The sequence below is a fragment of the Phyllobates terribilis genome, unplaced genomic scaffold, assembly GCF_046119375.1.
Source record: "Phyllobates terribilis strain yellow unplaced genomic scaffold, ASM4611937v1 Scaffold_3__8_contigs__length_932513732, whole genome shotgun sequence".
In the NCBI taxonomy this organism is placed as follows: domain Eukaryota; kingdom Metazoa; phylum Chordata; class Amphibia; order Anura; family Dendrobatidae; genus Phyllobates; species Phyllobates terribilis.
The window spans coordinates 8,193,476-8,218,517 of record NW_027362763.1 but is presented as its reverse complement, the minus strand read 5'-3'; the positions used below and the strand labels follow the sequence as shown (position 1 = coordinate 8,218,517).

Below are 25,042 nucleotides of genomic sequence, written 5' to 3'. Positions count from 1 at the left end.
TGACGAGAGAGGAAAAAGCAATGACTAGCTCAGCAAAGGGGGATTAGCTCAAATGTTATAACGCTCGCTTAGCATGCGAGAGGTAGCAGGATCGATGCCCGCATCCTCCACTTAATTTTATTTAAACTGAGGGACTATTTTATATATTTTTTCTGTTTAGTTCAGAAAAACTCACTTAGTCTACGACACAGTACGAGGCGACAATCACTGGAGAACTACGAGGTCTTACTGTCCAGAGGTCTACAACAGCCGAGTAACCGAGTGGTGACTGCACCGAGGTTGTACATCCATTGCTAATCACCAATTAATAGGAGCGAGCACCGCACTTCTTATTACTTTCAATCTCTAAAAGTCTGGGAAAAATTCCAGGATTTGTTGGGTATTGACCTCAGCTCTTCTTGTGATGTTTTTCTGGACATTTTTCCTGTTATTTTGCTGCTTTCAATAAGGACGAACAAAACTCAAGATAAATATCACAGATTCCAGAGCTTTTTTTGCCTTTGTCTGGTTTTGTAATTTAGTTTTAATCCTTTAACCATAGACATTTATATAAGAAGCAAAACAAGAGCATCACAACATGAAAGTCATGATGGAAGTATACAAGCACCAAAGACGCCCCCCGCCGACCACAGGTTGTATCCAGTATTGCAGCTCAGATACATTAACTTCAAAATACTCAAAAGATTTGTGACTGATAAGATCAATTTTACAAATGATGGATATTGATCCGATCTCTTCATTTACACATGGATAATTTGTCAGGATAGAACCAATTTTCATCATTTTCCCCAGAGAGAAGCAAAATAAAGAAAGAACGTTTCCTTGTTTCATTAATAGTTTTCTTTTCATTTTTGTCTAGGCTGCTGACTAATTGGTCTCTCTCTTACTAAACACTCCCCTCTCCAATCTATACCAGATGCAGCAGCAAAGGTCATATTTCTATCCAGCCGCTACACCGATGCCTCCACTCTGTGCCAGACATTGCACTGGTTGTCCATTAACTGCAGAGTACAATATAAACTTATCTCTCTCGGCCACGAGACTCTCCACAGTTCTGCACCAAGTACATCTCCTCCTCATCTCAGCCATATCTCTCCTCGTTCTCTTCACTCCACTAATGACCTAAGATTGAAATCCTCTACAAGATTTCTCTTGTGCTGCACCAGTTCTCCAGAACACTCCACCCCAGGCAGTCATACAGTATTAATTCCAAGTCTCCAGAGTTTTAAGCGTGCTCTAAAATATATTTCTTTAGACTCAGCATCATCAAAATGCCCTGGGGCTGAAGGCAGGAGCTCTTCACATTCCTTTTACAGGACCTTTTCCTGTTTGTTTATTGGTTTTAAAATGTTTTCTAATAAAAAAGTGTTTTTTAGTTCTAATTTCTTGGTCGCTTCTGTTTTTTTTCCGGATTGAAACTATATATCTGGTAAATTATTGCTAAATTACTGTTAATGCGTATGCAGTAAGTGCAAGGGCTGCCAAAAATTATGACGCACTCCAATACCCCTTTGAAGAGATGTAGTGGAGGGCCTCAGTAAAAAATTTTTTCCATTATTAAGGAGTGGGTCTCCTAGACTGGTAATGCCCATACACTAACTGCGTGCGCTGAAAAACATTGACCCCTGGGGGGTATACATATATATTATACAGAATGTTAGAGATAGGCCACTAATAATAGTTCCGACGTGCATCATAAACACCCTTAAAAAAATTAATGGGGGTGTTGCATGACGGTCACCCTGTTGAGATGGTGGTGGAGGAGAAGGAGGAGGTTGACATCAAAAGTCTAAATGCTGAAGCATCTACCCATGTCTGGGTGTGAAGGGGTGCATGGGAATAGACCAGAAAAAAATGTATTTCAGTTTATGTTCCGCTGATGTCATCCGGTGGTGATGAGACGTCGGCTCCAATCCAGAATTTATTCATTCTGATAAGAGTCAGACAATCAGCATTTTCAGCTGACAGGCGGAAATAGCACAATACAGCAATGCCAGTCACATCAACCAAATCTGGCTGTATGCTGCTAACTAGCAAATGGAGCAGTATGAATGGAATATTATATTACTGCTTACCAAAAGTATCAGGATCCAGAGCAAAAAGAATATTATCAGCCTGATATCTAGGGCTATGGATAGGAGATCCAGCAGCAGAAAGAACGTGCAGCGGCCTCTATTCTGTAATATACGAGGTCTCCACAAACTCTGCCTAACTAGTGCTATCAGCGGGATTAATATCCATCAGAATTAGTCCTTACAGGGACTGTTAGTGTAGATGAAATAAATAATAGTGGTGGGAGCCCAGCCTAAATGCAGGTAAAAATCTCTCCATGACACAGCAGCAGCTCTCCCTACACTGTCTGATCCGGAGTGACTGTGACGAGCATGGCGGCGCCAGGTCTGATATACACCTGATGACGCTGTGCGGCCAGCCAATCACTGTAATGCCACAACCAACATGGCTGCCGCATTACAGTGACTGACAGACAATCCCTGCATGTTTTTTGGCTCTGTAATGAGCGCCAAACATGAAGGGAGGGGACCAGAGCTCCCGCCAAGCAACCCCAGAAACACTCGGTGAGCGCCGAGCATCTTGAGCAATGAGATGTTCAGGCGAGTAATGAGTAGTGACGAGCACGCTCACTCATCACTATGGGTCACTCATCGGAGGTCTCTTCTGTTCTGGCACCTGGGGGATCTACAAATGATACAAGTCACATGGAGACCTTTCAGGCAAAATCTGCCCTCCAATATGGCGCTCCTTCCCATCTGTGCCCGGCCGTGTCCTCGGACAGTAGCGTCTGATCACATGTGGGGTATTACTGCATTCAGGAGTGATTGCAAACCAAATTATGGGGTCTATATTTTTCTATTACACTAATGAAAATGAAAAATTGGGGGATAGGAGAGATTTATGTGGAGAAATCTTTGGTGAATCACCTGTGGGTTCATGTTCCTCACAACATCCATAGATGAATTTTTCCTTGGTCAAGTTTTAAAATGAAGTCACTTGTGGGGGTTTTCTGCTGTTTTGGTCCTTAGGGGCTCTGCAAATGCAAAATGACGTCCACAATTTATTACAGTCAAAATTGTGCTTCAAAGTCTAATAGCGCTCCTTCCCGTCCTGCCGTCTGGCCAAACAGTAGCTTCTGACCAAATGTGGGGTCCTGCTGTTCTCAGGAGATTGCTCAATACATTGCGGGGTCCACTGTTTCCTGTTATCTCTGTGAAAATGAAAAATGTAATGCTAAAGTAAACTTTTAGTGAAAAAAAATAAAATGGCATTTTTTCCTTTTGTTTTCCTATGAAGTAGCTGAAGGGTTCATACAATTCCTGGATGTGTAATCAGGAGGAGGCACCAGGCTCAAAAAAATGATGATCCAACAAAAGTATTTTATCAAAATATATGAATTTTATTATGCAAATACAATTACGTAATTTAGAGGATAAACATATATAGGAACCACAAAGTGTATTAGAATGGCGCACATAGTGGAAGCAAATTGTCCATAGTCCTGTGAAAAATCATTAGGACTCCTGAGGGTAACTGATTGTATAGTATGGTAAAATGTGACACCACCAGGTGTCATAACAATGGTAGGTACATATGTGACGCCCGGGTGGAGGAGAGAGATGGATGATAATAATACGTCCGAGTCAGTTGGACTGAGGGACGCCTCTCCTTCCCCGCTCGCTAGCCCACCCTGAGAGTTGGGGTACTCGGAACCGGGCCACTGAGCAAGGTGGATGTAGTCGTGACCTAGGCCCGGTCCATGCCCAGGGTTGTCACATAAAAAGTTAAGGGCTTGGAGGGACGGTGACAGTGATTCGAGTGGTGTGAAAGACTACGCCACCTGTGGTGCCTGGTGATGGCCACCAGCGCTGCGGCAGTCCTCTGAGGCGGGATGTAGTGGCAGCTTTGGATGGTGCTACTCCCAACAGGCGGAGCAGGGCCTCAGGGCAGAGACGCGGATGGAGGGAGTAGTAGTGAATTCTGGTGTAGTGCCGTGCGGTGCGGGAATAAAGGACCGGAGGCCATAGGGGTAATCTTCCAGGTTTTACTCACGGTAGAGCATGCAGCTGCAAGGCTTCTCCCTGCTCCTCACGGCGCTCTGCGGCCACCAGGATCGGGGGTCCGACAACCTCCGGGTAGTTCAGGTGCTTTGGTCAGGACCACACACCAGAGTGTTCCTAGACTTATTACTAAGTCCTCTCCTGTCTGGGTGCACTACGTGTGGTAAGGCCGGGTCTCCCTCTGGTCTATGCACAGAACAAGGGTACGGGTGGTGACTCCACTTCGTCCGTTACCTGGTGGGATCCACTGAGCCTTCCAGGCTTTCCTGACTAGGACGTGAAGTGACAAAGTCAGGTAACGGGGGCCGGTACCCCTTTTGCAGCAGGAGTCCCTCTGACTAGGCCAGAATAGTGAGGACAGGTGGCATATGCCGCTCCGTCTGCATCCCCCTGGGATCCTTTTGCCTGTGGAGCTTGCCTCCTCTGCTCCCCTCCAGGTCTTCTTAGGTAGGGACCTTGACTGGGTAGAGACAGCTCTTAACTCTAGCCCGCTCCTCGCGTCAAGGCCAGAGCACGAGGACCGTGTATCCTCAATCAGCTCCAGGTTCACACAGAAAGCCACGTTCAGTGATGAAGATCACAATCAAAGACCATAAGCCCAAGATGGCCGTTTATTAAATATGAATTTTTAAGTGTAACCTAAAAGTGCGTCCTCCACCCTCACCCACTACTAGGTTCCCCCTATCTTTTGGTCCCCCCCATCTCCTCCTATCCGGGCTGGGGCAGCACCCTGGTGCAAATAAGCCCCCTCAGGTGGGAGAGATGTAGTGATGAATGCGGAGGTGGGGTCCTGACAGCTGCACCATCCTTACCTCGAAAGAGAGATACCATACCTCATTAAAGAGATGCAGTACCCTTGTGGCGACCGAACCCCCAGGGGCGCCACACATAATTAATACATACTTATACATCATGCACATCTTTGAGATATAGTAAACCTGTCATTAACAGAGCCACCCTTCAGTCACTGCCACCTGTGCGCCAGCCCCGACGCACGTTTCGGCAAACGAGCCTTTGTCAAGAGGTATACTCCTTGAAAACCTTTGTAAACAGGGTCTTGTTTGGGCACAAAATGCCATACAGAACCCTCAAAATTACTTCAAGACTCAAGTTGTCACAAAAAAAAACAGGTTTTGTAAATTTTGTACATTTGGTTGACAGAAGAGACTCAGGGTTTTCTTTCAAGCTCTATTTTTTGGACAATTTATTATAGTTAAAGCTTAAAAGAAAAAAAATGTTCTGCGTTGGCCGGGAATCGAACCCGGGTCAACTGTTTGGAAGGCAGCTATGCTCACCACTATACCACCAACGCTTGGACTGGAGGATGGTGTTTTTTTTCTGGCTTCCATCGCTCTGCCTGGGGGAAGTACATCAAAGCTCACTGGATATTTCCCATACAGCTCACATACAGCTCAGGTACTTTTTGACTCCCGGCATAAGAAGATGTTTTTCCTTTTTTTGGTTGTTACCTTATTTTTGTCACAGTCAGAATCTTATTGTCCAGTAATTAATGTACATGTATAATATATTATAGAAATGTCCAGTATTATGTGACCCATACACCTGGAGACGCAGTGAGGTGATGACGGCAGGAGAGCTGCAGTACACAAGCCTTCGATAGCTCAGCTGGTAGAGCGGAGGATTGTAGTGGGGCACAGACATCCTTAAGTCACTGGTTCGAAGGACATTTTATTACTTATTGTTAGTAGGGTATAATTATCTCCAGAATTAAGCAGCCACATTACTGATGGGGTCACATTGGCCAAAATATTAATTTCACTTAACAATCTCTCCTCGCCGTCCGCTCTCCTGAAGTAGGGCTTCTATTAGGGTCATTACGGTTCTTCACTTACAGCGCATTATCTGGACAGAAGTTTCCTCCCTCTCTTCCTCCTCATTTTTGCCTTTTTCGGAAGATGATGTTTTTAGCTCTTTGGCCTCGATTCATGATTGTGTTTTTCGGCTGTACCTCAGTCATTACTTACTTTTAGCCTTTTTCCTATAGGTGGCACTAGCGAGGTGGATTACTTCTATGATCGGATATTCACACGGAAAATGATTTCTACAACTGATCCCTCAGTCATACAGAAATGACAGGAGTAGTCCGTCCACCTACGACAGCCTCCTATATACAACGGCCTCCCATTTTTAGATTAAATTAGTATTTTTCTTTTTCAAAAACAAGATCTTCCACATAGTCAGCAGGATTTGAACCTGCGCGGGGAGACCCCAATGGATTTCTAGTCCATCGCCTTAACCACTCGGCCACGACTACAGCTGCATACACCAGATGTGGAGTCACCGTCTCACTATCTACACACACAGCGTTCTCCATTCTGAGGAGGAGACATTAGTGTCACCACCCAACTCCACAATGTGCTCCGAGGAGGAGACATCGATCCTACACGTGAGGTCCTGCCGGCAGCCATGTGATACTTTCCTCTGGTGACATCTGGGACTAGTGTCCTCCTGGGGATCGGCCATTGTTTCTTTATGTTTGTTGCTTTCTTTTGTGATATATGTGTAATGGACGTTGAACGAGGTGGCACGGGGTGGTAGCCGTGGGCGAGTCTACTGAGCAACCTTCAGCGAGCACCTCGGCACCTCGCACATGAATAAATAGATAGAGTCAGTGCTTTTAAATAAAACCAACTTTACTGACAGATTGCAGTGTACAGGCAGGTGCAGCAGATATTCTCAGGCCCAGGTCTTATGCAGGGACAATAAGCCGTTTTTCTACCTTCCGACTCAGTTTATCACAGCAGGCAGACTCTCACCTTCAGCACACCCTCTGTGCTGGTTGTCGCTTGTCCGAGGGAAGCTGTGCTACTCAGATAAGGCTCCTATCCCTTTTCCACAGTCCCTGTCCTCTCTCGCTGTGCTACTCGGATATAGATATATACATGTACATCCCTTTTCCGCAGCCTCTGTTCGGTCCTCAGCTCCTGCTGAGGGCTGTCGGCAGTCTCTCTCTCTCTCTCCCGCGCACCTTCCAACCCTGGCCTGGGTCTATGGCTGCTGGATTCTGCTTAGTGCCTAGTCTCTGTCCTCGGATCTGCGCACCTTCTAACCCTGGCATGGGTCTATGGCTGCCGGACTCTGCTTAGTGCCTAGTCTCTGTCCTCGGATCCGCGCACCTTCTAACCCTGGCCTGGGTCTATGGCTGCCGGACTCTTCTTAGTGCCGAGTCTCTGTCCTCGGATCAGCGCACCTTCTAACCCTGGCCTGGGTCTATGGCTGCCGGACTCTGCTTAGTGCCTAGTCTCTGTCCTCGGCCCTGGCTCAGGTCTCTAGCTGCCGGACTCTCTGGTACTCACATGGACCCTTGATGTCTCGTGTACTGGCCTCTTCTCTGAGTGCATTTACACCATCACTGGTCCTTACTCATGGGCTCACGGCCCCACTGCTTCGACCTGTCCTCTGTCCCGACCTGTCACGAGCAGGTCCTCTCTCGTGGGCTTACGGCCCCCACTGCCTCGACTCCTTCTTTGCGGGGACACCCCCATCTTCATACAAGCTCCCTTTCTCTGGAGCTCTTTTTTGACACCTTGTCCTGGGCATGGCCGCCTGGACACTGCTCCTTAACTTCCTGTCTCCTGTCTCTAAGCTCACTGCCTCTGCTCCTCCCTGCTGCGCTCCTCCCCCGGCCAGCTCTGCCATGCTGCTGTAACTAGGCAACTACTGCACTGTACAATACAGGGAGAACACATAAAAGCATCAACATTACATTAGACATTACACTTACACGGGGACAACTACTGCTGCACGTGGGAATAATAACAGGGAAAAGTCCTTCTTAAAAGGGTGGTGGCGTCCATCCCCCTTACACTCCCCCCCTTCTTAAACATGGCCGTCCTCGGACATGCAGGGACCCTGTAAAGAAACACAGCATAAACACAGTCCCAACGTGCACATCTTAAAGGGGTAGCCCACACACATACACTCTGCTCCGGCGGAATCGCAACAAGTCCACTGCTATGAAGCATAGAAGTCCAAAACATGCACAATCCAGCCTCACTTGACGAGGCAACAAAACAGAAGAAAGACCCCGCGAAAAATCACTTCCCCTTTAAGGGACAAAAATGTCCCTTTAAGAAATGCAAAAATTGCTGCAAAGTGTCCTTTGCATGCCCAACTGCATCCGGGCACAGTCCATTACATTCCCTGTGGCAACAGGGACACGATTCCTTCTACAACGGTACTAAAGCATTTAAAGGGGTTACACACACGTGTGCCTGCTCCTGCAAGGCAGCACCGATCCGGACCCCAGAGGCAATTGCTGAGGTCATCAAAGTCCAAGTCCAAAATAGGCCTCCGATGTCGAGGCTCCAACTGGTATCAGGGAGAAAACAACAACTGCCATCGCAGCTTCACTTCGGTCCAGTTTGACCGGCTTCAACGCCCTCAGCTTGCGGGGCAACACCTTTTTTCAGCAAAGAAAACTTCTCTTCAGCTCTCAACGGGCCTCACTGGAAGTATCAGGAGGGCTCGGCAACATCGGTCTTCCACTCAGATTCACTCTCCAACTTTCAAATGGCGACAGGCCACCTGCACTTCTCCACACGAGGATCCTCCTACCCCCATCGTGCTGCTTGGGGCGGGCGTTCTTCCTCTTTTCCCTCCATCTGCCGGCCTGCAGATAAAATTCTGGGGACTGCCTCCTTCTCTCAGGTTGTCCCCTCAGCACACACTTGCTATCGGAGGGCGGGCCACTTCTTTGCGCGCTTTCTCTGCCTCCCCAGGATTTCGCGCCACTGACCGCCATCTTCTTGTCAGTGTTCGGCGCCATCTTGGACCACAGCGTGGTCGCCATTGCAATGCGCCATGCAGGTGCCGTTTCACAGGCCTCAGGGGTCCTCTCCACTAGTCCGGTGGGCACAGGACATTTGGATATGATCCTGCCGACTACGCCAAGTGTAACACAGGTACTTTAGATGCAGTCACACAGAAACACAGAGCAGCCAGTACAGGGTTAATAAACAAGGGGGATTTATTGTAGCAGGGTCAATCTCCATGCAGGGTGTAACAGGGCAATTATGGGGACAACAAGGGGAGTAGCAGGTAGCAGTCTATAACCAGCAATCCCCAGTTTGGCTAGATGTAGCAGAGTCGACATGGTTGTAATAGGCAGTTTTACACTTAGCAGACTCTTGTTCCCCACAAAGCTGTTGCCGGCTGATGCCAGTGTTGTTTTCTTCTGGCTTCCCTGTCTAAACATTGCTTTGTCTTCTGGTGGTAGCGGGCGGTCTCCGGTTTGACCCGCTGAGCCCCTAGTCCATAACACTGCACCTCACTTGCTCGGCTCCACGGACCCTGCGTCTTTTCTCCCTCTAGTCGTGCTTGACCCCAACTGTCAACTCCCTGCTTTCCTGTGCAAAACTCCTTTTACTCCCTCTTCCTAGACACGCCCCCAGCTCCCCAGTCACCTGACTCCTCAGCTCTCCCCCTGGACACGCCCCCAGCTTTCCCGTCACCTGACTCCTGTGCTCGCAGTCTGTCTTCCCCCTGCAACCAGAGGCACAGGCCCGGCAGTTCCGGATCCCTTGTTCTGAAAGTACTTACACCCCGGTCTTCCTCCTTACAGACGCACAATGTCGGAGCAGTCACCACTCGGGGCCGTTACTCGGCTGTTGTAGACCTCTGAACACTGAGACCTTGTAGTTCTCCAGTTATAGTCGTCTTGTACTGTAATAAGGAGTAGCTGGGGTAACTATGGGATTAGGAGTAGAAAGAATATAACTATTTGATTAAAAAAATAAATCAGCGAAAGAAGCTTTGAAGGAATCAATCTCGCTACCTCTTGCATGCTAAGCCATTAATAAACATAAATGCTAATATACGATGGTCCCCAGCACTTATATACTTCTTTATGTGTTCTATTCTATACTGGAGTAGACATGCTGCCGGATTTTCGAGGACACATCTTGCAGCAATAATGCTACCATTGTACTGACACCCATCATCTGCCAACTTAGTAAACTTGTTGGGGTGCCATCACAGGACGAGCCTCCCTGACACTCTGACTTCTGTCACCCAGCTAGCTGCCTCACTGTCCTGCAGCTCCGTGCTACCATCCTCCCCCACATCTATCCCCGCGAGCACCTGCTCATTGAGGAGCAAACTCCTTTCCATAATGTCTATGGTTCTCAATGTTGCCATCTCTTCATTTATACCTGGTGGTATAAATGATGGTGATGGTCAGTGTGAAAGGGAGACATTATGGAGTGAGCCAGTGTAAAGGGGGACACTATGGAGAGGAGCAATTTGGGGGTACATTATATAGAGTGTTATTGAGGGGGGGGGGCATTATGGTGAGGGGCAGTGTGGGGGGACGTTATGGAGAGGGGCAGTATGAGGGACATTATATAAAGGGGCAGTATGCTGAGGACATTATTGAGAGCGGCAGTGTGTTGGGGACATTATGGAGAGCGGCAGTGTGGGGGACTATTATGGAGGCAGTGTTGTGGGGATGTTTTGTAGAGGGAGCACTGTGAGGGGCAATTATTTATTCAGGGGCACAGCATAGGAGACATCTTTATTTATATGGCAGCATAATGATACTTTTATTGTTAAGGGCACCATGTCGGGATGTGCTGCTGAAGATGGAGAAGAGACAAGTCTGCAGAGATGAGCTCTGGGTGTGGAGTCTCATCATGACATCTGTGCTACATGGAGACGAAAGTGATGGGAACAAGTCCAATCAGGGAAGATGTCACCTATAAGGCACCTGGATGCAAATATTTGTTTTTGTGATACTGACTACGTCTCATCAATACTGTGATTCTTTCATGGTCTGCAGTCTGATGATTGCTGGTAACAATAACTCCCAGTATCTCATTAACATTGTTGAGGACATAATGAGAATAGTAGGTTCATGTGATACAATTACATATGGAGCTGACCTGACATTACAATTAATTTCTGTATTAAGCCTGATACTTTATACATATACTGATGGTGGTTCTGGCGCTGCACTAATATACTGAGGGTAGTTCTGGCACTGCAGTTATGTAATGCCGGTGATTCTGGTGCTGCATTTATTTACTGCCTGCTATTCTGGTGCTGCATCCATATTCTGACAGTGGTTCTGGCACTGCATTCATGTACTGCTGGTGGTTCTGGTGCTAAATTCATGTACTGATGGTGGCTCTGGTGCTGCGCATTCATGTACTGATGGTGGTTCTGGTGCTGCATTCATGTAGTGATCGTGGTACTGGAGCTGCATTTATGAACTGCTAGTGGTTCTGGTACAACATTATAGTACTGTCGGTGCTTCTGGTGCTGCATTTATGTACTGCCTGTAGTTTTGGCACTTCATTCATGTAATGACTGTGGTTTTGGTGCTGCATTCATGTAGCAATCCATAATGTACTTCATGGCAGTGTTAAAACTTAAAAATATTTCAAACTTAGAGATTTTAAATTGCAGAGGATTTGGCAAGTTTCTGCTCCAAAAACCCAGTTTAACACTGATTTTTTTTTTAGACAAAACTCTCCAAATCCGCTTCAAATACTCAAAACTTGGTTCTGGTAATGTATTAATGTTCTGACTGTGGTTCTGGTGATGTATTCATTTACTTAAAGGGAATCTTTCACCACTTTGGAGTTATCAGACTTCTACTATGGCCATATAGAAAAGTAAATCTATACATACCTGTATGGCCCATAGCAGAGATCTGATTGCAGATAAAAGCACTTTATTCAATTCTGTTTTGTACAGGCTTGGCGTCCGGGGGACGCCAAGAAATCCCCGCCTATGTGCTTATTATTCCCCCAAATCCCCGCCTATGTGCTTATTATTCCCCCAAATCCCCGCCTATATGCTTAATTATCATATCATTATCTGTGACAGGCCCTGTGATTTGCAATGTGCTCCCTGACCTCCCGGGCATGCGCAAAGCGCCACTCACATAGAGCTCACATAGAGTGCGCTTTGCTTCATCCCGGCCCCGTCTCTCTGTGCACTGTGCTGCAGGTTTCTATTGCGCAGGTCCCGGGGAGTCGCTGTCACTTTCCAGCGCCTGCGCAATAGAACCCTGCAGAGCAGTACACAGAGAGACAGGGCCGGAATTATGCAAAGCGCGCTCTATGTGAGCTCTATGTGAGCGGCGCTTTGCATATGCCCGGGAAGTCAGGGAGCACAGTGCACATCACAGGAACCTGTGACCTGCAGGGGAGGGGGGGAATATAATAACTAAGCACATAGGTGGGGATTTGGGGGATTAATAAGCATATAGGTGGGTATTAGGGGGAATAATAAGCACATAGGCGGGGATTTAGGGGAATAATAAGCACATAGGCGGGGATTTGGGGGGATAATAAGCGCATAGGTGGGGATTTGGGGGAATAATAAGCACATAGGCAGGGATTTAGGGGAATAATAAGCACATAGGTGGGGATTTAGGGGAATAATAATCACATAGGCAGGGATTTAGGGGAATAATAAGCACATAGGCGGGGATTTAGGGGAATAATAAGCACATAGGCGGGGATTTGGGGGAATAATAAGCACATAGGTGGGGATTTGGGGGAATAATAAGCACATAGGCGGGGATTTCTTGGCGTTCCCCGGACACTAAGCCTGTACAAGACAGAATTGAATAAAGCACTTTTCTCTGCAATCAGACCTCTGCTATGGGCCATACAGGTATGTATAGATTTACGTTTCTGTTCCCTGTATGGCCATAATAGAGGTCTGATAACTCCAAAGTGGAGACAGATTCCCTTAACACCTTAAAGGAAACTGGTCATGTCCTAGCTACTATCTACACTGCCCCCATAGCGTTGTTAGTAAAGCACTAACATCCTTTTTCATTAAAATTGGTGGTAATATAATGATTTTCTAACATTATATATGACTCGCCCCCTGGGCCCTGGGGCACGCGGATCCGGGCGATAGGGGAACAATGGGGGTAGTAGTAGTGGCGGCCCGGTCCCGCGGCTCAGGGTGGTCAGGCCAATGGTAGTCTGCTATGAGCTCCAAATAATGTCCGACTACGCCACCCGTGGATTGCGGTTATTAGGAACCGCCGCTGCAAGGCAGTGCGCTGGGGCTGATGATGGGTGCAGCTGAGGTGATGTGACTCCCTACGGGAAGAGTGCAGCCCCAGGGCAGTGTAGTGGATGTTGGGAGTGATGGTAGTGCGGGTCCCGGTGCTGATAGTGCTGGAGGCGCGAAGGAGCACACAGACAACAAGTTACAGTCCAGGGTCTTTACTCACAGTTCGTTTGTTCCAGGTCACTTCGGCCAGCAGTGACCGCCCGAGCCGTGCTGCGTCCACCAGGTGAGGGGCTCGGTCAACTCCCAGGCAGTTCAGGAGCATGGCACAGGACCCCCTTTTATCCTTTCTCTGGCCTGCCTCACCAGTGACCCACTTTTGTCCAGCTGCCGCGGACCTGTGCGGTTAAACGTGGGCCCCGTCCTCCGCTGTCCTATATGGTGCCTTCCTAGCAGGTTTGATGAGGTGTCGCACCAATATATGATCACGACGACCGGTCTTTGGCTGAGGGTTGTTTCTCCTCCACCAACTTGGGATCCGGTACCCTTAATCTGCCTGACCCTGCACCCTGGATTCTCGTGGGTTCTTAGGGTCCCTTCCACCTTCTTGTTCCTGAGCCCTTCTGTTTCTCTGTCTCTCCTTCTTTGCAGTTCCTTTCTGTTTCTGTTCCTTTCTCTTGGAGCTGAGATGAGCCAGAATCTCAGCTCCCCTTCACCTCCTCCTCGGCCTCTTCTCCAGGCCCACTTCTCCTTCTCCTCTCAGGCCCCGGCCTCTTCCCTAGGCCTGCCTCTGGAGCAGCACTCAGCCTGAGCTGCTGCTCCCTGTCTTCTCCTCTCCACAGAACCTAGATCTAAGATGGTGCCCACCTTTTATACCTCCCTCTAGCCATGAGCCCAGGTGACCAGCAACCAATGGGCTCCTTCCTACACTCAGGAACCGCCCCCTATCTGCCCTTACAGCACTGGGTGTTCCACCCCTCCCTCCCCACTCCAGCAGGGACATGGTCGGTCGTGCCTGCACTTATGTCTGGTGGGAGCACCGTTGAGCTGTCCCTCGGAAATGGGGTGTGTGTGCTGTATGCAGCTAACTGAGCCCTGGTCCATACTCCATCCTTACCCGGGAGTGGAATATCACACCTCCGGTCTGAGGTGCAATGCCCCTGTAGCGGCCGAACCCTCGGGGCGCTACATATACACTTTGTCCTACCTGCTGTATTCATTCATAGTAGTGTGATCCTACTACTCAGTCATGGGCAGCCGGTAGGACCTCACGTGTAGGATAGATGTCTCCTCCTCGGAGCACATTGTGGAGTTGGGTGGTGACACTAATGTCTTCTCCTCAGAATAGACAAAGCTGTGTGTGTAGATAGTGAGCCAGTGAATGCATCTGTAGTCGTGGCCGAGTGGTTAAGGCGATGGACTAGAAATCCATTGGGGTCTCCCTGCGCAGGTTCAAATCCTGCTGACTATGTGGAAGATCTTGTTTTTTTTTTTTTTTTTTTTTAAAAATACAAATTTAATCTAAAATGGGAGGCCGTTGTATATACGAGGCTGTCGTAGGTGGACGGACTACTCCTGTCATTTCTATATGACTGACGGATCAGTTGTAGAAATCATTTTCTATATGATTATAGAAGTAATCCACCTCGTTAGTGCCACCTATAGGTGGATATCCTGTAAATCATCTAAAGAGACAGAAATTTACAAGGCACGGGCCTTTAGGGCCACTAACAGGATCATTTTCTTCTTTATGGAGAGGATCTATCTTGGATACATTACATAAAAACTTATTACCAACTAGATCGTCATAAGGAGAATCCGGAGCTTCCATGGATCCGGACGATCTCTGACTGTAGAAACCTCCCTCATCGGTGATTACTGTAATGTACTGATGTAACGTCCGCCATCAGGAGACGGGTCTGGAGACTTTATGGCAGGGTCTTAGTTATTTTCTTTGCCATGCTGTCCAGTTCTAGGATGCCCGGTGTTGTCTGTGTATGAAGATGCCGGTCCCACAATGGCTGTTCCATGTTCATGATTCACATTAGTGATTGGTGTCATATTTGGATAGTTAGGAGGCCGACACCATCTGTTGGTGACCTGCAATAACATTCAATGGGGGTGTTGATGGGTTGACAGTGGGAGCCACCCCCTCTAACTGTTTTGGTGTTATGGTCGCTATTGGTTGTGGCATCTAAGGAAACAAAGAGGAGGAGAGGTGCGAGACGAAGAGCGGGATACTTACCTAACTCCTGTAGCCAGTTTAAGGCCTTCGATACCACGACCAATCGTGGCCATCACACCTAAAGAACACATCAAAACAGAAAGTATAGCCTGCCATTGGGTGACACGAGAGGTAAAAGTTGCAGTGAAAAGCAAGATCCTAAGAACGTGAGAGGAAATGGGATCGATACTTGCATCCTCCACCTTTTCTTCAAATGGAGGAACAGTTATAATTGAGTTATTCTTTTCATTTTTTAGTCCTGATCAAGTAATCCCCCTGTTTAAACTGTATTACAGTATGAGGCGACCATCACTGGAGAACTACGAGGTCCTACTGTACATAAATCTACAACAGAAGAGTAACTGCTCCGAGAGGTGATGGCACCGAGATTGTACGGCCATTACTAATCATTAAGGAGCCGATAGAGCCGAGCACCGCACTACTTATTACTTTCAAGTCTACAAAATTGTGGGAGAAATTCTGTCACAGGATAGAGATATCTTTGTACTGAGTTCACCAGTAGATAAAAAAATATTTTGAATTGAGAGTCCTCAGTGGCTGATACCTTCTAATGTTGAACTGAAAAGATGGTGATAAACATCAGCTCTGGAGACTCCACCCGGTCTCTTCATCAGGCTCAGTATAATACAAAATTTGAAGGGTCACATATTTATACTCAACATAATACAGAATAATGCAGTAATAAGACAAGTGTCGTGAAGCAGATCGATCAATCTGAGAAGGGGAGAAGCAGATGTGGCAGTAAATAATGATTGAGCTCTGGTCCAGGTTTGTGATGACCCCACAAGGTCAGAGGTGCACATTTCTTAATTCATGTAAAAAGACATAAATCCATCCAATATCTGCTTTCCTATTCTGTGTCACCGGTCATCATAAGTTTGTGCTCCCAGACTCTTCTGTCTCTGAGATTAACTAACAGGCCAGACAGAATAACTGAGGTGCAGGTCGGGGGGCACCTGGGAAATAGTGACCACAACATTATACAATTCCACATGTGCTTCAGTAGGGTGCCCAGCAAGGGAGTCACAAAAATACTGAACTTCAGGAGGGCAAAGTTTGATCAGCTAAGAGATGCCCTTCACCTTATAGACTGGGATAGTATCTTTAGTAATAGGAGCACGGATAGAAAATGGGAAATTTTCAAAACAATCCTACATAGTCACTGTAGAAGGTACATATCTTATGGGAATAAAAGGGCTAGGAATAGGAGGAAGCCAATGTGGCTAAATAAGGAAGTCAAGAGGGCAATGAAAAACAAAAAAAGGGCTTTCGGTAAACTTAAACAAGAAGGCAGCGAGGAAGCGCTAATATCTTATAGGGAAAAAAACAAAATCTGTAAGAAACAAATAAGAATAGCAAAAGAGGAGACAGAGAGACTAATTGCGAAGGAAAGTAAAACCAATCCCAAACTGTTCTTTAACTATATAAACAGTAAAAGGATTAAAACTGATGGAGTTGGCCCATTGAAAAATAACCTGGGTAAAATCATAGAGGGCGATGAGGGTAAAGCAAACCTACTCAATAGCTTCTTCTCCACTGTTTTCACAAAAGAAAACAATTTATCGGAGGAAATGCAGAGTGATAAAGTAAACCCTCCGCTAAATATCACCCACCTAACCCAGGAGGAAGTTCAGATACGCCTAAATAATATCAAAATAGACAAGTCACCAGGCCCAGATGGCATACACCCCCGGGTACTAAAAGAATTAAGTAATGTGATAGACAGGCCGCTGTATCTTATATTCAAGCACTCTTTATGGACAGGGACTGTCCCACTAGACTGGCGCCAAGCAAATATGGTACCAATATTCAAAAAGGGGTCTAAAAGTGACCCTGGGAACTATAGACCAGTCAGCTTAACGTCTGTTGTGGGTAAATTGTTTGAAGGATTTCTTAGAGATGCTATTGTAGAATATCTTAATGATAATAACTGTCTAACTCCATATCAACATGGATTCATGAGGGATCGCTCCTGATGGCCTTCTACGAGGAGGTGAGCTCACAGCTGGACCGGGGAGAGTCAGTGGATGTTGTATACCTGGACTTCTCCAAAGCGTTTGATACCGTGCCACACAAAAGGTTGGAATATAAAATGAGAATGCTTGGTCTGGGGGATAATGTGTGCAAGTGGGTAAATAGCTGGCTGAGTGATAGAAAGCAGAGGGTGGTTATCAATGGAGTAAGCTCAGGGGGTGTCAGGGTTACTAGCGGGGGGCCTCAAGGGTCTGTCTTGGGCCCTATATTATTTAATATATTTATTAATGATCTAGTGGAAGGGTTGCATAGTAAAATAGCAATATTTGCAGATGATACTAAACTTTGTAAAGTAGTTAATACAGATGAGGATAGGGCACAGCTACAGGAGGATTTAGATAAATTGGGGAGTTGGGCCAAAAAATGGCAAATGGAGTTCAATGCCGATAAATGTAAGGTCATGCACATGGGAAAGAAAAACAGCAGTCACCCATACATATTAAATGGGAAACTGTTGGGGAAATCTGACATGGAGAAGGACCTGGGCGTCTTGGCTAACAGCAAATTAAATTGGAGTGCCCAGTGTCAGGCAGCAGCTGCGAAGGCAAATAGAGTCATGGCATGCATCAGAAGAGGAATAGGGGCATATGATGAGAACATTGTTCTTCCTCTGTATAAAGCGCTGGTAAGGCCGCACTTAGAATATTGTGCACAGTTCTGGGCTCCGGGGCTCAGGAAAGACATATTGGAGCTAGAGAGGGTACAAAGGAGGGCGACTAAGGTAATAAAGGGAATGGAGGGACTATAATACCCAGAGAGGTTGTCAAAATTAGGCCTATTTACATTGGAAAAGAGAAGGCTTAGGGGAGACCTCATAAACATGTATAAATAGATCAGGGGGCACTACAGAGATCTCTCCCATGACCTGTTTATACCAAGGATGGTAACAAAGACGAGGGGGCACACTATGCGTCTGGAGGAAAGGAGGTTCCTGCACCAGCATAGAAGGGGATTCTTTACGGTCAGAGCCGTGAGACTCTGGAACTCTCTGGGAGAGGAAGTGGTGATGTCCAACTCACTTAATCAGTTCAAGAGAGGCCTGTACGCCTTTCTTGAGAACAATAAAATTACATCTTATGCTTAGTGACAGTTAATTAATCCAGGGATTTAATCTGACTGCCAGATTGGTGTCGGGAAGTGAATTTTTTCTCAATGATGTAAGTTGGCCTATACCGCATGGTTTATTTTGCCTTCCCCTGGATCAACGCTGCGGAATAGCTGCAGTGCACAAGAAATAGGCTGAACTGGATGGACGCTTGTCTTTTTTCGGCCTTATAAACTATGTATCTATGTAACTATGTGTATTTTTCTTTCAATACCAGCAATTTCATGTCCATGATGCTATGATCAGGGCTACAGAAATCTTTAGCCACTGGTAATCTTTTTCCTTTAATCATTTGGCGATTTGCAATTGTAGTCACCTATCATCCAGATAGATGACTACTAGAGGGATCCAATGTCTTTCTTTAGTTTTGTAATGTAGGAGATGATTCCTTGATATTCTGGTGGCTTTTGAAATCTGGTTTTTAATTGTTGTTGGATGGTAGCCATGATTCAAAAGTGATATATAGGGTCTGGCAGGGCTGGACTGGCCCACCAGAGAACCGGAGAATCCTCCGGTGGTCCCTGGCTTCTCCTTCAGGAGAGTTCATAGTGCAAATCTTGCAGCTGCTATGGGGCACTTGAGTGCGGGAGAAAGGAGGACCCTCAGAATCAAATCCTCTGGTGGGAACATTGTTCTTCAGTCTGACTCTGGGGTCTGAACATTTCTCAGTTTATCTGATGGCTCAATGAGATTTTATGTGTTTGGGATGAAACCTGTCCCATGTAAAGTGAACCTGACATCTGATACATAATGCCACGTTCGTGGCCACCGGCTGTATGATCTCAGCCAGGCATGTTTAACTCTAAAACGCTGCAGCATTTCATAGAAAAACATATTGTAATGGCCCCCGGGGTCCGAGACGCGCTGTAGGAGATTGTCTTCAAACTGTTTTCCCATAGACCTTCATATATAAAATAAAATACAAGGAACAAAAAACACATCAAGCCCATAAAAGAAGATCACATAAAAGTTGTGATGGAGTTTTATAAGCTCAAAGACAATACGACAGTGATGAAATGTATTCAATACCGTTATATTGTTTTCTAGTTAATAACAATATTTATTCACATAATACAACTATAGAATTTCTCAGGGAACAATTGAAACTTAATTTCCGTTTCCAGGAATCGAACCCAAGACCGTCCATATGAAAACCCGACATCATCCAGTGTTATAAAACCGAAGAGAGGAGACACCGATACCTAAACGTAGAAACCTCCCAGGACATCGTCTGAGCGATCATAAGTCACTGGAATAAGAATGAGAATGTCTGAATGTAGAGGAAATTCCCAGGATTCTGTGGTGTCGTCCTCCGACCCAGGAGCTCAATAGTCACCATCAGCCGCTAATGAGCAATGTGCACTGAGCCGAAATGTTGGTTATTTGCTGTTCAGGCAGAGCTGCTGAGCACAGACGTCTCTGTGGCGCAATTGGTTAGCGCGTTCGGCTGTTAACCGAAAGGTTGGTGGTTCAAGCCCACCCAGGGACGTTGGTGTCTTTTGCTTGGACAGCTACCCAAATTGCTTTATGTTGTCAATTAATTATTTTCAAAATTCACGGATTCTATATAATTCGCATTTTTGGAATACAAGTAACATGAACCCAGCAAGACAGCCCCTATAAGGCACAGATCTGTAATTAGTGTCCATCAGAAGAACTTCTCATGTAGTCAGCAGGATACAAACCTGCACGTGGAGACATTAACAGATTTATAGTCCTTTGCCTCCACCAAGCGACCAAGCGACGCGGCTTCACTTGTCTCCTGGTAAATCATTCACAGAAAGTCACTTTTCTTTTTCGGCTTGCACCATTCATTCGTATCTTATGCGCCAGTTTCTTCAGTGTCGCAGGCGGTTCTTACATTTTGTTGCAAAATCATTTAGCATTTTTCTCTTCCACCTTTTAGGAGTCTTTTTAGAGCGAAAAGTGACATGTTCGGCTAAAATGTCCCCAAACTTGCAGAAAAACTATAGACGTCCATAAATTCACTCCATGGGGAGACTGGAGAACATCTTCTAACAAAAATGTGTTGACTTTTTAAAAAGTGACAATTGGATGAGTCGAAAACATCTGGAACAGGGGTGGGGAACCTCAGGCCCGCGGGACATTGACAGCCCTCGATGGCCTTTTATCTGCCCCCGGGTAGATATCCGGGGACCCCAGTACTTGGGGCCGGCAGCTGTATTGTGACGGTTAATGTCTCCTCGCTCGGTGAGCATGTGTACGCAGTCTTCACTGCCGAACGTTGAGGCGCGTGCAATGAAATATTACGTCCTGACACCAGCGCCGCGTCACGACGGACTTAATTAGCGGGTAATTTATACGCCCCCCTGAAGGATGGTACAATGATCCACATGGCCCCTGGAAGAGAAAAGATTCCCCACCCCTGATGTAGAAACTCCAAACCTCGCCCACAATGGGGACCAGAAGAAAAAACAGGTGAACACAGAGGAAATAGACTTAAAAAAGGCTCAAAGTAAGTAATGACTGAGGTACAGCCGAAAAACACAATCATGAATCGAGGCCAAAGAGCTAAAAACATCATCTTCTGAAAAAGGCAAAAATGAGGAGGAAGAGAGGGAGGAAACTTCTGTCCGGATAATCCGCTGTAAGTGAAGAACCGTAATGACCCTAATAGAAACCCTACTTCAGGAGGACGGACGGCGAGGAGGGATTGTTAAGGAAAATTAATATTTTGGCCAATGTGACCCCACCAGTAATGTGGCTGCTTAATTCTGGAGATAATTATACTCTACTAACAATAAGTAATAAAATGTCCTACGAACCAGAATCGAACCCGCGAGCTAAGGATGTCTGTGCCGCACTACAGTCCTCTGCGCTCTACCAGCTGAGCTATCGAAGGCTTGTGTACTGCAGCTCTCCTGCCATCATCACCTCACTGCGTCTCCAGGTTTATGGGTCACATAATACTGGACATTTCTATAATATATTATACATGTACATTAATTACTGGTCAATAAGATTCTGACTGTGACAATAATAGGGTAACAGCCAAAAAAAGGAAAAACATCTTCCCATACCGGGAGTCAAAACCAGGTTGCTTGGATGAAAACCAGGAATCCTAACTGCTAGACCATATGGCAGAGACGCAACAGTGAGACATTGGCGTTAGAATGATGGAAAGAAGCTAAGCAGCAAGTCCAGAGGTGATAGGGGAGAAAGAAAGATTGTAGAATCTCCATAAAAAAAGTACCTGAGCTGTATGTGAGCTGTATGGGAAATATCCTGTGAGCTTTCATGTACTTCCCCCAGGCAGAGCGATGGAAGCCAGAAAAAAACGCCATCCTCCTCTTCAAGTGTTGGTGGTATAGTGGTGAGCATAGCTGCCTTCTAAGCAGTTAACCTGGGTTTGATTCCCGGCTAATGCAGAGCATTTTTTTTTTTTTTCAGCATTAACTACACTGCTCAAAAAAATAAAGGGAACACTTAAACAACAGAATGTAACTCCAAGTAACTCAAACTTCTGTGAAATCAAACTGTCCACTTAGGAAGCAACACTGATTGACAATCAATTTCACATGCTGTTGTGCAAATGGAATAGACAATAGTTGGAAATTATTGGTAATTATCAAGACACCCTCAACAAAGGAATGGTTCTGCAGGTGGGGACCACAGACCACATCTCAGTACCAATGCTTTCTGGCTGATGTTTTGGTCACTTTTGAATGTTGGTTGTGCTTTCACACTCGTGGTAGCATGAGACGGACTCTACAACCCACAGAAGTTGCTCAGGTAGTGCAGCTCATCCAGGATGGCACATCAATGCGAGTTTTGGCAAGAAGGTTTGCTGTGTCTGTCAGCGTAGTGTCCAGAGGCTGGAGGCTCTACCAGGAGACAGGCAAGTACACCAGGAGACATGGGGGGGGGCATAGGAGGGCAAAAACCCAGCCACAGGACCACTACCTCCATCTTTGTGCAAGGAGGAACAGGAGGAGCACTGCCAGAGCCCTGCAAAATGACTTCCAGCAGGCCACAAATGTGCATGTGTCAGCACAAACGGTTAGAAACCGACTCCATAAGGGTGGTATGAGGGTCCGACTTCCACAGATGGGGGTTGTGCTCACAGCCCAACACCATGCAGGACGCTTGGCATTTGCCACAGAACACCAGGATCGGCAAAGTCGCCATTGGCGCCCTGTGCTCTTCACAGATGAAAGCAGGTTCACACTGAGCACATGTGACAGACGTGACAGAGTCTGAAGACGCCGTGGAGAGCGATCTGCTGCCTGCAACATCCTTCAGCATGACCGGTTTGGCAGTGGGTCAGTAATGGTGTGGGGTGGCATTTCTTTGGGGGCCAGAGGTAGCCTGACTGCCATTAAGTACCGAGATGAGATCCTCAGACCCCTTGTGAGACCATATGCTGGTGCGGTTGGCACTGGGTTCCTCCTAATGCAGGACAATGCCAGACCTCATGTGGCTGGGGTGTGTCAGCAGTTCCTGCAAGATGAAGGCATTGAAGCTATGGACTGGCCCGCCCGTTCCCAAGACCTGAATCCGATTGAGCACATCTGGGACATCATGTCTCACTCCATCCAACAACGTCACGTTGCACCACAGACTGTTCAGGAGTTGGCGGATGCTTTAGTCCAGGTCTGGGAGGAGATCCCACAGGAGACCATCCGCAACCTCATCAGGAGCATGCCCAGGCGTTGTAGGGAGGTCATACAGGCACGTGGAGGCCACACACAATACTGAGACTCATCAGGAGCATGCCCAGGCATTGTAGGGAGGTCATACAGGCACGTGGAGGCCACACACAATACTCAGCCTCATCAGGAGCATGCCCAGGCATTGTAGGGAGGTCATACAGGCACGTGGAGGCCACACACAATACTCAGCCTCATCGGGAGCATGCCCAGGCATTGTAGAGAGATCACACAGGCACGTGGAGGCCACACACAATACTCAGCCTCATCAGGAGCATGCCCAGGCGTTGAAGGGAGGTCATACAGGCACGTGGAGGCCACACACAATACTGAGACTCATCAGGAGCATGCCCAGGCATTGTAGGGAGGTCATACAGGCACGTGGAGGCCACACACAATACTCAGCCTCATCAGGAGCATGCCCAGGCGTTGTAGGGAGGTCATACAGGCACGTGGAGGCCACACACAATACTGAGACTCATCAGGAGCATGCCCAGGCATTGTAGGGAGGTCATACAGGTACGTGGAGGCCACACACAATACTGAGACTCATCAGGAGCATGCCCAGGCGTTGTAGGGAGGTTATACAGGCACGTGGAGGCCACACGCAAAACTCAGCCTCATTTTGACTCGTTTTAAGGACATTACATCACAGTTGGATCAGCCTGTAGTGTGTTTTTCCACTTTAATTTTGGGGGTGACTCCAGATCCCGGCCTCCATTGGTTAATAAATGTGATTTCCATTGATGATTGTTGTGTGATTTTGTTGTCAGCACATTCAGCTTTCTACAGAACAAAGTATTCAATGAGGAGATTTCATTCATCAGATCTAGGAGGGGGGATTTCACTGTTCCCTTTAGTTTTTTGAGTTGTGTATAATAAATCCTCCTCCGAAAAATAGAGCTCGAGAGAAAACCTTGAGTCTCTTCTGTCACCAAATGTCAACTTTACTTCCACATCATTTTCTAATCCGCTTTTTATCTTCTTATGATGTTAGAAGGCTTAAAAGCTTTTATTTTTTCAATGAAATGTACAAAATTTACCAAACCTGTTTTTTTTTTGTGACAACTTGAGTCTTGAAGTAGTTTTAAGGGGTCTATATGTCATATTGTGCCCAAACAAGACCCCGTTTACACAGCTACAACCCTTAAAGTTTTCAGAGCACATTCAGGAATTGTATGAACCCTTCAGCTGCTTCATAGGAAAACAAAAGGAAAAAATGACATTTTATTTTTTTCACTAAAATTTTACTTTATCATCAAATTTTTCATTTTCACAGAGATAACAGGAAACAGTGGACCCCGCAATGTATTGAGCAATCTCCTGAGAACAGCAGGACCCCACATTTGGTCAGAAGCTACTGTTTGGCCAGACGGCAGGACGGGAAGGAGCGCTATTAGACTTTTGAAGCACAATTTTGACTGTAATAAATTGTGGACGTCATTTTGCATTTGCAGAGCCCCTAAGGACCAAAACTGCAGAAAACCCCACAAGTGACTTCATTTTGAAACTTGACCCCTGAAAAATTCATCTATAGATGTGGTGAGGAACATGAACCCACTGGAGATTCACCAAAGATTTCTCCACATAAATCTTGGCTATCCCCAAATTTTTGGTGTAATAGGAAAATATAGACCCCATAATTTGGTTTGCAATCACTCCTGAATGCAGTAATACCCCACATGTGATCAGACACTACTGTCCGAGGACACGGCCGGGCACAGATGGGAAGGAGCGCCATATTGGAGGGCAGATTTTGCTTGAAAGGTCTCCATGTGACTTGTATCATTTGTAGATCCCCCAGGCGCCAGAACAGAAGAGACCTCCGATGAGTGACCCATAGTGATGAGCGAGCGTGCTCGTCACTACTCATTACTCGCCTGAACATCTCACTTCTCGAGATGCTCGGCGCTCACCG

General features: G+C 46.6%; 4 non-coding genes across 4 annotated transcripts; 2 read left to right on the top strand and 2 right to left on the bottom strand.

The window, feature by feature from the left end:
* Nucleotides 1-5,313: 5,313 nt before the first annotated feature.
* On the bottom strand, nucleotides 5,314-5,385 carry TRNAG-UCC (transfer RNA glycine (anticodon UCC)). The gene has a single exon. It is a non-coding gene; the product is annotated as a tRNA-Gly (tRNA).
* An 881-nt stretch (nucleotides 5,386-6,266) lies between these two features.
* TRNAS-AGA (transfer RNA serine (anticodon AGA)) lies at nucleotides 6,267-6,348 on the bottom strand. The gene has a single exon. It is a non-coding gene; the product is annotated as a tRNA-Ser (tRNA).
* An 8,111-nt stretch (nucleotides 6,349-14,459) lies between these two features.
* Nucleotides 14,460-14,541, top strand: TRNAS-AGA (transfer RNA serine (anticodon AGA)). The gene has a single exon. It is a non-coding gene; the product is annotated as a tRNA-Ser (tRNA).
* A 5,328-nt stretch (nucleotides 14,542-19,869) lies between these two features.
* TRNAN-GUU (transfer RNA asparagine (anticodon GUU)) lies at nucleotides 19,870-19,943 on the top strand. Its single transcript has one exon. It is a non-coding gene; the product is annotated as a tRNA-Asn (tRNA).
* The last annotated feature ends 5,099 nt before the right edge of the window (nucleotides 19,944-25,042 follow it).